This window comes from Cucumis melo, chromosome 9 (assembly GCF_025177605.1).
Source record: "Cucumis melo cultivar AY chromosome 9, USDA_Cmelo_AY_1.0, whole genome shotgun sequence".
Classification (NCBI taxonomy): Eukaryota; Viridiplantae; Streptophyta; class Magnoliopsida; order Cucurbitales; family Cucurbitaceae; genus Cucumis; species Cucumis melo.
Genome location: NC_066865.1, coordinates 13,384,870 through 13,398,277, shown reverse-complemented (window position 1 = coordinate 13,398,277; position 13,408 = coordinate 13,384,870). Strand labels below are relative to the sequence as shown.

Below are 13,408 nucleotides of genomic sequence, written 5' to 3'. Positions count from 1 at the left end.
GTGGAGATATGATGAAAATTGCAGTGTTCATATTGATAATAAAGAATTGTTTAACAATAGCACATTCTCTAATATAATCACACTATAAGCTAAAAATAAAATAATGGCATACTACAATAACATATATAGAATTATAATAAAATACTTGAAGATAAACCACTCACTATCAATGACTCGATCTCCTGAATTATATGCTTTCTCCACCTCAATTTAGCCTGAAACAAATATTAAGGTCGATTAGTTATCTTCACAAAGCAAGACGACAAAACAATCCCAAGACACTTCATATAAGCACAACTCAAACTATTTTATATTTCTATAGTCCTTAAATTCTCATTTCGCCTTAGATTAGACTAGACTTTTTACCTACGAACCATTAGACTTGAAATTTAGATACTTAACCCAATGAAAATCCAACTTAGTTCAAGCTCAATGAGTGTTTTATATAGATAAATCAAGCTCAATGGGTCTTTTATATGGATACATTTTAATCTCTTTTATCGATTTTTTTTTTTTTTTTTGGTTTTGGATTTATATTATATCAACAAGAGACCAACAACCCTAAGCACTTCCTAAGATTTAGATTGAACTATTCCCCAAATGCTTTAATTTAGGTTAAAATTTTACTTTTTGACCCTTAAATTTCAACTTAAACTCTTAACACCATAAGCACCCGAACTTAAGTCGTCTTTTAATTTCATACGCGTTTATATCAAATATCCATACCTTAGAGATTTAGGTCCATCAACAATATCAATACCAATCTAACGAGTCAAAATACTTAGGAACTTACTCAAATTTGCCTAAAACGACCTTAAACGTGTTGACCAATGCTTCTAAGTTCTCCAAATCTTCAACATCTCATACAAAATAATATAGGTTATATCGAGTTCATACTAAAACTAAATGGGTATTCAAGAATTATGAGATAACTCACTAAACTTACCTAAAACGACCGTAATGAAAGCTTGTCGTAATCGGCTTGACAACACATTATAATGACTTTCTAACTTCGAATCTAGTACCTAAAACCATTTATATTTTTCGAAGCTTATAGAAGTAACACCCAAGCGAACTCCAAAGTTGATGGAAAGTTCATTTTCAGCCTTTAACATTCAACTCAAAGACCGAGTAGCATGGAAAAATTTATCTTAATGCTTAAACTTAATGGGCATTTGAGGACTATAAGAAAACTCAATAAATCACTCTAAACCTTACCAAGAACTTAGCAAAGTAGCCTTAACCCCAATGGACAATCCTCTAATGACCTCCAAGTTTCGAATCCTGGCATCCAAAAATCACGGGTTGTTCAATAATAGTACTAAAATTAAATGGATACTCAATACGCGTTCCATAAAGCTTAGAATCTTACCCAAATTGTGTCATACACCCAATTTCGAGTCTCCTCGCTGCTAGACCATGACAAAATTCTCCCAATAACTAAATTTTAATATCTAAACATGATGGGTATTGCTACATTTATGTTCAAGCTTAAAGGGTGTTTGGAAAACTTCAAGGACCAACTAATTTACACCAAAATCATAAAATCTTTACCAAATCTACAAGAACTTAGAGAGGGAAGAAGTACTTAGTGTCATGAGTGATTTTCTAAGTGGATTAAAGTTTTTAAAGCTTTCTTTCTAAGTTTCATGTTGTCTTGTATGTTTCTAATATACATTAATGTTTAAAGTTTTCATATTTGAAGAATGAATGCTTGTATGTGAGTAAACCATTAGCCCTATTCATATCAATGAGCAAACTATTATGTGCACATAATGAGTAAAGGCAACCATACAGAAAAGGACTATATGGTTGTATGAATCTGACCAATACGTAAAAGGAGTATATTGATTTAGCAGCTTGAGTAAAGGGAAATGAACCATGAAATTCTCTAAGGGATGTTGTTGATGAAAAGACAATTACAGTAGTCTATGCACGGGAATGGTTCATATTCTTAGTGAAAGGAATAAAAAAGGCTAATGTGCGATTTATGTTTTAATAAAATGAGGCATTAAGAGCCTGTTTTATGAAATGTATTTACGCATTGTATTCCCCAAAAATATTTTCCAAAATATCACTTACTAAGTATTTGACTTACGTTTTACATTTCCCTTCCCCAGGTTACAAGGCGTTAAGGCCAAGTTGAGAAAAGTAGGACAAACTGCTACGCGTTGAAGCGTGAGCAAGGCATTTAAGTGTGAAGCTGTGCAAGGCATTTTAAGCTTTATTTTACGGTTCAAATATTAAGAAAGTGTGTATCATGTATATATATATCTGAACCTGTGAGTTTTAAGTAATAAAAGGAGTTGTTTGATTTACATATCTTGTGTTGCATGTTTCTTTATTGCTTAGTAGTTTAAGGTTTAAGTTCAAACTAAGCAATGAAGCTATGGTTCAAGGACTTACATTGAGCGTTACGCCGTTTAATTTAAAGCCGTTAGGGTTGCTCAAGTCGTGTCCTGTGCCACAACGCAAGGTTCGCGATGCGTTACAGGGACGAGGCATGACATATAATACTCATTTGTTTCTATGTTTTATTTTTCAAATAAAGGTAAAAGAAAGCTGGTGAGTGACAAGAGGGAGCTATGACCATGCCATTTGGGCCAAACTGTTGCTTCTTCCCTTCTTTTATTTTCCATGAGATTTAAACTGTTTTAAACACTTGTTGGAGAGGAAGTTAAATGATTTAAACATTTTATTTTCTTTTATGGTTTAATTTGGGGACCCCAGTTAGAATTTTTTTTTTTTTCATTTGTTTATTCACTAGTTTCCTTCGTTTATTTACTTACTTTAAACCCTAACCACATGTATTTAATTTCCTATTTTCTAAGAAAAAAATATTTAAAAGTTGCATTGTCTTGATTTTAATCTTGTTTTTCTATGAGTAATAGCCTTAACTTAAGTATGAAAAGTTGGTCGTTACAATCAACAAGGTAAATTTGGCAATATGGTGATCACTATGTTACTATCACTCCAAAATGAAAAAAAGCGATGACTCTGGCAACTTGAATGAAGATAAATAACTTTTGGGTGCAAGTTAATTTGTGTCAAATCCAAAATTCTCCTTGTTTAACACATAAAGTAGCAGATATGCGTATGCTTGTTGTTTTGAATTGAATTAACAAAAGCTAGATTATAATCACATCATCTCTTATTTAATGAAGATATTCATATGCTCACGTATTTTAATTTGCTTGATTGAAAAGTCATATTATTTGGCATATACAAAAATTGAAAAGACTTTTAGGCTAAGAGACATCAACATAAAAGTTTTCTAATTATTGGTCATATCTTTAACTACTATCAAACGAAAGGAAATTTAAGCTCTATAATTTTGCTATTCACTCACGTTTTGATTTATATATATTATTTGATTTTTGTTTTGTGAGTTTTTGTAAACATTTAATTTGACTGTAGATAATAGGTTTCAGAAGTATAATAAAATAGATGAAACATAACTGACCCTAATTTTTTTACAATAAATAAAACCATGTAATAATTTATTTCACAATATAGGTCAGGTGAAAATAAGGTTGAATTGTCAAGAAAGCCCTTTCCTATTTGGATAATTACACTGAACAGTCAAAAGGCCGTTTCTGTTGGGATAATTATAATAAGTAGTACATTTACCAATAATTATTATGTATAAAAATATTTTTTAAAATTTACAAAATATAAGAACTCAAGGTGTATATCAATATTAGACTTCGATAGATTTTCCTATATTTACAATTTAAAATATTAATATATACTTAATTATTTTGAATCTAATTTTTATATTTCTAACTAATATTCGTAGGTCGTACCTTTATCCTGTTGTAAAGCTCAATTACTTAGCTACTTTCCTTTAGATGATTAGATAATATAATGTTAGTAGTTATTTTATAGTTAATTTTAGGTTTCTCCTTTCTTGTTTCTTCTCCTTCTCGTTGCGATTTCTTTCATTTTTCCATCGTCTTTCTTCTTTTCCTCTTCTTTTTTTACCTCATTCAATTTGGGTAACCAAATCTAAACGATCGTGTACAAAAAATAGCAAAATCTAAAAAATCATGTATAAAAAATCTTGAAAAAAATCATTTAGATTGAAGTAACCAAACGTGATCGTGTAAAAAAAAATAAATCGTCGTGTAGACAAATCTAAACGATCATGTAACAAAAGAATTAAAAAAATCGTTTAGCCAAATCTAAACAATTGTGTACTAAAAAAGTGTAAACAAATCTAAACGATCGTGTAAAAAAAAATAAACGATCGTGTAACGAAAGAATTAAAAAAAAAATTGTTTAGCCAAATCTAAACGATCGTATACCAAATTTAAAAAAAAAATCGTTTAGATTTGAACAATCGTATAGCCAAATTTAAACATAACAAAATTAAACGATAGAATTGAAAAAATAAATTGTAGCTAAATCTAAACGATGATGTATCAATAAATAGCCAAATCTAAATGATCGTGGCCGGTGGACTTTTTCCGTTTTTGTAAATATTTTGCCACTTTTTTATAGTTGTAAAGAAACGTTTACTCTTTGATCAATTGGTGTCGTGGTGTAGTTGGTTATCACGTCAGTCTAACACACTGAAGGTCTCCGGTTCAAGTCCGGGCGACGCCATGAGTTTATAATGGTCCCTTTTAATTTTCATTTACATTTCTACCAAATTAGGTTGGCTGCAGCTTTTTCTATACAAACAACACTTTCTGTGCTTTTAACTGACATAAAAACCTCTCAACTCAAAACACTCTTTCCGTAAAATAAAAAATTGAGTGAAATTTATAATTAATTTCATAATTTGAAGGTTAATTTTCAAAAATATAATAAAATACAAAAAATATAATTGTTTTTGGAAGATTCGTCGCTTCTTTTTTTTTTTATTTTTATTTCTTATTGCGATTTATTCATCTTCTTTTCTTCAGCTCCTCTTTAAGATTTTCCTTCTTTCTTCATCTTCTCTTTCTTTCTTCCAGTTGCGAGAATTTATTGGAGTTAATAATGGTAGTTATTTATTCTTCTTAGATAGACAAAGATAGTAGAATATCACAATATTTACGTTTTGCTCTTGGCTTTTTTGTTTTGTTTTCCCTCCTCACATTTTCTTCTTCATCACTTTCATTTGATGTTTCAATATCTTCTCCTTCATCTTCAGCTACTTCTTCTTCTTGTCCATCTTTATCTTTATCTATCTGAATATAACAAGAAAAAAAAATTGTTGTCAAAATAATTGTGCAAGAAAATGTAAACGATCATGCAAGAAAAAGTAAACGATCGCGTAGAAGTTTAAATGATCATTTACCATTGTCAACACGATCATTTAGCACGATCAACACGATCATTTATATTTGAAAACTATTCCCATCGTTTAAAAAGAACCACATGATCGTATGGATATGATATAAACGATCACTTATGAAGTCAACACGATCATTTAGCTGGTCAACAGGATCGTTTAGATTTGAAGCCCTTTTCCCATTGTTAAAAAAAAAAATCATATGATCGTGTGGATATGATCTACATGATTGCTTACCATACAATCATTTAACATGACCAATACAATTGTTTAGATTTGAAACCATTTTTCCATCGTTTAAAAAGAATTACATGGTCGTATAAATATGATCTAAATCATCGCTTACCATAATCAATAGGATCATTTAGCGTGGTCAACACAATCGTTTAGATTTGAAATACTTTTCCCATCGTTAAAAAGAACTACACGATCGTGTTGATACTACCTACACGACCGTGTATCTTTTCCTACACGAGTGCATACCGTGATCATTTAGAACAGGAATTACACGCGTGCGTATGGTCGATTAATCGAATGTTGACTAGGTCATTTTTCGTATTTTCCATTGTGGGCCTATGACATTTTTTTCGTTTTCGAAATTGTTCTATACAATGTAAATATTTTACCAATTTGTTATATATTTGAAAAAACCCGTAATTTAAATATCTTATATTTGAATTAAATCATATAATTATAGAAAAACTATTGTAAATTGTAAAGCTGCTGAAATATTTACAAAATATAACAAAATTTCAAACTCTATCAGTGACATTGATACACATTCGTAGTATCTAAAACTTTTCTATATTTGTAAATGTTTTTATCCATTTTTCTATATTGGAAAGAGTGTCTTAAATATACTATATTTAAACAAATTAACATTTATTCTTTAAAAAATCAAATAAACATCTGTATAGCATACAAACATGCATCACTCCTAACATACAGTTTTAATATAAATCTAATTCATATTAATTTAATATTTTGATCAAATTCAAAATATATTAAATCTACCATAAGATATAGTGTTATAAGAATTTATAATTAACATACATTATTTTGTAAAATAATTTGAATATTTCAAATTTCTTTCAAATCAATTGATCCTTGTAATCTATAATGAGTTAACTGAGACCTAATGAATCTATAGAAGATAAGCTCTAATGATTTGAGATTGATTTATTAAATTTTTCAATAATTAATTAATCAACATTCAAATAACTATGGGACAAACCATTATTGACTCCGTAGTCAAACTCTTATGCACCATAGAATATGTTGTGTCCATGGATATAACTATTACACATAAGTAGATCGCTCACGAGTTTTTTGTAACTATAGTTGATTTAAAGTACGGGCCCTCACAAGTAGGAGTTTAGATCTCACTTAGAATTGAGATCAAGTTACATATGATAATTATAAAGAATATTAATCTTTTAAGTGGATGACACTACAAAAGAGATTAATAATTTAACGGTCTAGTCTTATACAAACTCAATGTATAGGATACTCTCACTGACATATCTTTTAAGGCCCTGATTGCGTTTTGTCCTACATGATGAGATTACACGAGTTTTACGTTCTAAGCTACTGATGAAGACTATACGTGAACTGATATGCATTTTAAGTTTCCTTCACTGAGAAGTAGTGACATCATCCTCATATAAGAAAGCGGCGACTGATTTGAATTTTCCGCCCAATCAAAATTCAAGATAAAAAATGACAGTGACACGTGGCCTTTTGAGATTGGTCGATTCCCATTGTAGGATAAAAGTCATCATTGCTGCATGAAAAGTGTCACTGAAGAGGCTTATAAATAGACGAAGTCTAGTCATTTTGAAGCTGATTTTATCTTGAGTTCATTTAAGAAACAATCGAGTGAATTGAGAGAAGTGAGAGATTTCAAGATTTCAAGAGATTTATCACGAGCTTGAATTCGACAACGAATTACAAGAAAGAGTGAGGAAGTTCTTGACTAAGGAGTAAGCGAAGAAGCTAATCGATTGTGAGAGGTTCTTCCTAAAAGGAAATGTTTTAAAAAATAAAAAGATTTCTAATGTGTTTAAATCCTTAAATGTATTTCTATGGAAACTCTGAGTTACATGATTTCTCTTATGCCTTCCTAACTATTAAAATGCATGTGATTTATAAATAAATGAGATTTAATATGAATTGAAATGATGAAATGAGATGGCCTTGTGTATCGTATGCGACAAGATGAGATTTCCTCATACTTGCTATATGCTTTGGTGTGGGATGCCTTATCCTTGCTGTGTGATCTAAGTTAAGATGCCCTATTCTTGCTGTGTGATCTGGAATAGGATGCCTCATACTTGCTGCATGATCTGGTATGAAATGCTTCATACTTGCTATGTGATCTGGTATGAAATGATTGCTTGCTATATGATTTGGCATCGAAAGACGCCTTATGCGTGATGAAATTGATGGAAACCTACTGAATGCATTGACATTATTCCGAACAGGTACAACTCAACAAAAGAGATGGTAAATGCTTGAGATGAGGAATGATACAAAGATGTAATTATATAATGAATTATGAAGAATAAGTTTTGATGCGATATGAGCCTCTATGCATGACTTAAAAGAAAGTGATTTTCCATGTGAATTACAAATGATTGATGATTAGATTTAAATTGTGTTGATCGCCTAACACATTGGAATGATTTGCTTTAAACTAAATATTTTACTATTGAAAAGCATATTATTTGGATTGCATAAGTTCGCGAAGTGATTTATAACGCGTTAAGATAGAATTTGACTTGTTAAAGGTATTGATAAAATACCCTACTCACTAGACATTTTTGTCTAATCTTTCAAATGTTTTGTTTTACTTTCTCCCCCTTTCCAGGTATCGAAGAATAATCCCGCGTTCGACTTACAGCCTTAATCACCTATTGTGCCTACGTGAACGCATCAACTTGGTCATGGCTACAGTTAACTCGCATAGCATATAGAAGCTAGGTGAGAAGAGTCAAAATGTTGTCTTCAGTTTGTATTTAGTTTCTTTTGAAGGTACATTGTACCAAGGGTCAAATGTACTCTGTTATGAAATAACAATAAAGTCTTGTTAGTTTTAACTGAGTTCTCATTTCACATTAGGCTTGTTGGTTGTGTTTATTCTGTTTACTAGGTGTTCTACGTGTTATCTCGTAGAGAGACTCATTGAGAATGTCTAACATCTCTATTTGATTGTATGGAGTGACTTTTGAGGCAGGGCATGACATGTCTCGACATGAATAATTTGAATTATATTGTTTGTAACCTTTACAAAATGAGTTGTAGTAATAATGTTACTAGAATAAGAAATATCACACCCCATCTTAAAGCACCTCCTTGGTAGGCCTGAGACATGGCATGAACCCGACCAACATCATTCTCCTCCTAACAATGCCTGTCAACCTTGCTTAACCAGTAACTCTTAGCTGTCTTTAGTCAGGTAAACTCAGACACAAGAATGTGGAAAGAAAAGTGTAATTCGAAAACAATCATTTAAATTTTTGCAAACATTCTCAGGTTTACCCAACCAATGGTCAACTTGCTCAACAATCTTATATAGACAAAATGGAGTTTAAAGTCCCAACTAGACAACACTAATACAAAACTCAGTTCACAAAATAACTAGTCTATTATAGCCAACGACAACTACGTCCTCTCTTAGCTTAAATACAAAATGATCATGCACGCATGGAATGAGTCGTACAAAAATCTAATCAACTTCTAGTAGAGTGGGTGGATGCTTTAACAGCCATTGGAACCTCGATCTTTACCTACAAGAAAATTTAAACCTTGAAAATATGCTCTATAAAGCCCCATGAGCGAAAACTTTTAAAACCAAGCACGATAATGAAACTTTGGCAAAACATACATAAACTTAGCAAAGCACATTTTTTTTTTCATCTTTTAGCTTTTAACTTCCTCTTTTCCTTTATTTTTCTTGCTATACCTTGAACTCTTCATATCTACTGGATGAAACTCTAGGCATGGAAGCCCTATCCCTTAATACAATACTTACGTGATGAAACTTTAGGTGCCAGTAGCACCCTATCTCGATATAGCTATCATGAGATGAAAAATCTAGCCGTTCGTAGAGACCTTCATCACTTACCTAGTCTATGTGATGGAAACTCTAGGCATCTACTGGATACCCTCATCATACGGCTCCTGTACACAGGACAATCTCTCCCATAAGGTTGTTATCAGATCAAGACATCTCAGTATAGACTTAAACATATTTAGAAATCTCATGCAAAAGCATAAACTTACTTAAGTTAGCATGCTTATGAAAACTCTTGCATTGAGCAAGTCTCAAATCGAACTTTGATTTTAAAAATCATCTCTTTGCTCAACATTGGCAGAAATATAGCATTCAAACATCTTCTCATAAATCTCATGTTTCAAGAAAACATTTCTCAATTTGAATGCTCAGGAAACTTAACTCAATCATGCTTTCTCATAACTCTTTTCTAAACTTGGAACTCATGCTTTGTAAATAAATTTCATAAATCTAGCACATTCAAATTCTTAACTCGGAACATGCTTTAAAACATAATTTCCTAAATGAAGCTTAGAAATTCATTTTAGTCACTCACAAATTTTGGCTAGGTTCTTGGAATATAGATTTGTCCTATTTTTCCTCTTGCCCTAAAAATGACAAGGAAGCTCAGTTTAAAACTTGGCTTCAACTATGATAAAAATCTTTTAACTTTTTCCTTTTTCTCTCTTTCTTCTCAAGAAAATTCTTTTCAACTCAAAATAACTCTTTTTATACTAACCTCGATCTTCCTTGAACTCTTTGGGTGGTTTTAGCCTGCTCAAGACCGGATTTTCAAGTTTGCTTTAGCTCCTTACGAGCTCCCAACTGACTTGGAACCTAAAATGACAAGTCCTAGCTTAGCAAACTTACTTTTAAGTTTTCTTAAACAAATAAGAGGAAGATTTAACTTACATGGATCAAAACCTCAAGCTTTACCCATTCTTCCTTAGATTAATCTTGACAAGCACCACACTTCTCGGGTAGCTTCTTGACCGAATGCCTAAACTGAAACTTGGCTGAAATACTCTTTTGCTTCAGCTTTAACTCTTGCAAGGAATTTCAACTTCTCTCAAACTCTTCTCTTTACTTGCTCTTGGAGTGAAAAATGTTGAGAAATGAGGAAAATGAGAACCTTTTGAAGTTAAAAAAGGAGTTATGCGGCTGAAAAACACTGATCGCATGAGAGAGATTAATTTTCAGAAATCTGTCATGCATTTCTTTAAGTGATCTTGGCAGAGCTCGGCCTAAGATCCACCGAGAATCCTCGAATATGTTTTCTCTCACTTCTAGTCTCAACCGGATACGACCTGAGATGGTCTAAGAATTGTTTTCTCCCCTTTCTGTATTTTGATCTTAAACTGTCACAGCCTCGAGATGCACTGAGATTGACATTCTGCCTCGAAAACCCTTTCTAAAATCACTTGACTTGCTTTTAGAAACACCATTTTGACTTCTCAAGTTCCTCAAGCTTGACCCAACACTCCTAAGCTGATTTCTTAACCTTTCTCAACTCTTAACAAGCAATTGGGATACGAGATATGGGTATTACGAGAAATCCCAACCCCATCCACTCCTTCCCAACTTAGGTAAGTAGCGAGTGTTCTCTTAAATGGTAACTCCAAGACTTGAATAAAAGGCTCTACTCTCTTACAAGCTCGAGAGTGGTTTATATTTAATGGTTAAACCATAAACATGTTGTTCACTAAAGGAGCATTGATATTTAAGAATTTAGAAGTGTAATCTAAGGGTAAAACAGTAATTTGATTCAACTAGTGTTATGAACACGCATCAAGGACTAACTTGCTATTAGTTGTCCATATTTATGTATGTAGAAATATATCTGCAGTGAAAAGAGTGTAATTATGAGTTTTTAGTGGGGTGTATACACATAGTTAATGAATTTTGATTAATTTGGTTCACGAGTTTAGCCAATTAATATCATATCGTTAAAGCTTCTGAGCTGTAGGTAAGACACCCTTCCTACCTCGTAAAGGGTATTAAGGTTATTATATTTTGAATTTGATTTGAAAGGTTGAAATTTACTTAGGAAATTAGTATAATGTATGGTAGTACATTATAATACAAAGTTTATATTTTAATTAAACTTTAGAATATGAATTTATTAATATTGATATGATTCAAAATTACTTTATGAGGGAATTAAATATTTGAGGGAGTTCAAATATAAATTTAATGTGAATTTTATTCAATTGCATTCATATAAAACTATAGGTTAAAATTAATATATATTAGATACATATTAAAACTATAAATTATGAGAGAAATACAATTGAATATTATTCAAATGTAGGTTAGATTAAATATGTGATATTGTCAAGTCCCGCCCTAAATGTCACTTCTTGTAGCCAGATGAGGGGACATGTTGCCTAGACACTTGCCACGTATCTCACTGCGAGATGACGCGATGAACACCTAGTAAGCAAAACAACTTACTGTAACTTGTTTAATCGCAAGGCCCTCGCCTCGAACCTTAAAGACTTAACTCAACCCAGAGGAAAAATCTGCAACCTTTAAACTTACTCCATTACTTAACACTTTTGCCATCATAAAGAAATTCATTGTAACGACCCAACTCTTTATACTAAGCTGAGGTCATTACTAAAAAGAAACAATCACAAACACTACTTTTTTCAAACGAGGGAAGACTAAATTTTCATTAAAAGCAGAATATTAAAACACTGAAACATAAACGCGGAAGCAAAACTGAGTCCCCATATGACATGTCACGGATCCTTCTTTGTCGCTCGCCAGCTTTCCTCTACCTTTACCTTCGCCTGAAATGTTAAACATAGAAAGAGTGAGTATAAACATATACTCAGTAAGGGACCTACTATTAGTCCCGCTAGGTGTCTGTTAACTTCCCATTAGAGTCCTGTAAAGAAGTACCCCTGAACTGGCACGTTCCCGAACACGTGCAATCTGTGATCCCGTAGGAACAAGCTGGTCTCTGGTGAACCCAAGGGAACACCTAAGACGATCGGGCTGTGAGTGATCCCGTCGAATCACTCAAATCATGTCTATGTCAATGTCAATGTCAGACTGGCGGTCCCGTCGAACTACGCAGTCATAAGTGTGAGTGATCCCGTCGGATCTCTCAAATCATGTCTGTGTCATAATAGTGGTGATCCCGGAGGACACCCATGCGGGTACGACTCTAATAGATAAAGTTAACAGAACACCCTATCCATCGCATGTAGCACAACATAACATCATAACATGGCATGAATATTAATCTTAACGTCCTTAATCATGTGATTAATATATCATGCATCAACAATCATCAACATAATAATCTCAGTCATCATCATCAACATACTATCAGTCATAACATGACATCAGTCATCAACAACATACTACCGATCATGAACATAACATCAGTCATCATCATCAACATACTACCAGTCATAACATGACATCAGTCATCAACATCAATCATCAATATAGTAATCTCAGTCATTATCAATAGGCATCAAATTATGCATTTTAGCTACCATCAATGCATAATCATAATTACATGCGGTCACTTAAATCAGTTCGAAGATCTAGTAGGAGATTCTCTTACCTGGAGATTTTAGCCAAACAAGGTACTCCCTAGCTGACAGTAAAAAAAATCTCCAATTAACTTGATCCTAATCATAAAAGGAAAACTCAGTATCTTAATTAATGAAATTAGCAATTGGCTAACATCCAAAAATTCTCCCAAATTAATTAACTTCTCAAACAAAAGGGGTTGAAACCAATTCAACCTTGATTGGAAAAAAAATCCAAGAAACCAATTCAACCTTGATTGGAAAAAAATCCAAGATTTAGATCTTAAAAAGTTTAGCCAATTGAACCTTTACAGAAACCCCAAATAGATCCAAAATTTAAATTAATAAAATATTAATTCAATTTCATTGGCTTATCAAGGTTACTCAAATGGAGGTTGGAAAATTCTCTTATCCTTGATGAAAAATTCATCACTTTAAATCCTCAAGCTTCCAAAGAGACCAATATTAACTTCAACTGATGAGGCGGCAGCGACAACAGAGGGTTATTATAGAGAAGAAGAT

The 13,408-nt window shown here is 32.3% G+C and overlaps 1 non-coding gene across 1 annotated transcript; it reads left to right on the top strand.

The window, feature by feature from the left end:
• The first annotated feature begins 4,534 nt into the window (after positions 1-4,534).
• On the top strand, positions 4,535-4,608 carry TRNAV-AAC (transfer RNA valine (anticodon AAC)). Its single transcript has one exon. It is a non-coding gene; the product is annotated as a tRNA-Val (tRNA).
• The last annotated feature ends 8,800 nt before the right edge of the window (positions 4,609-13,408 follow it).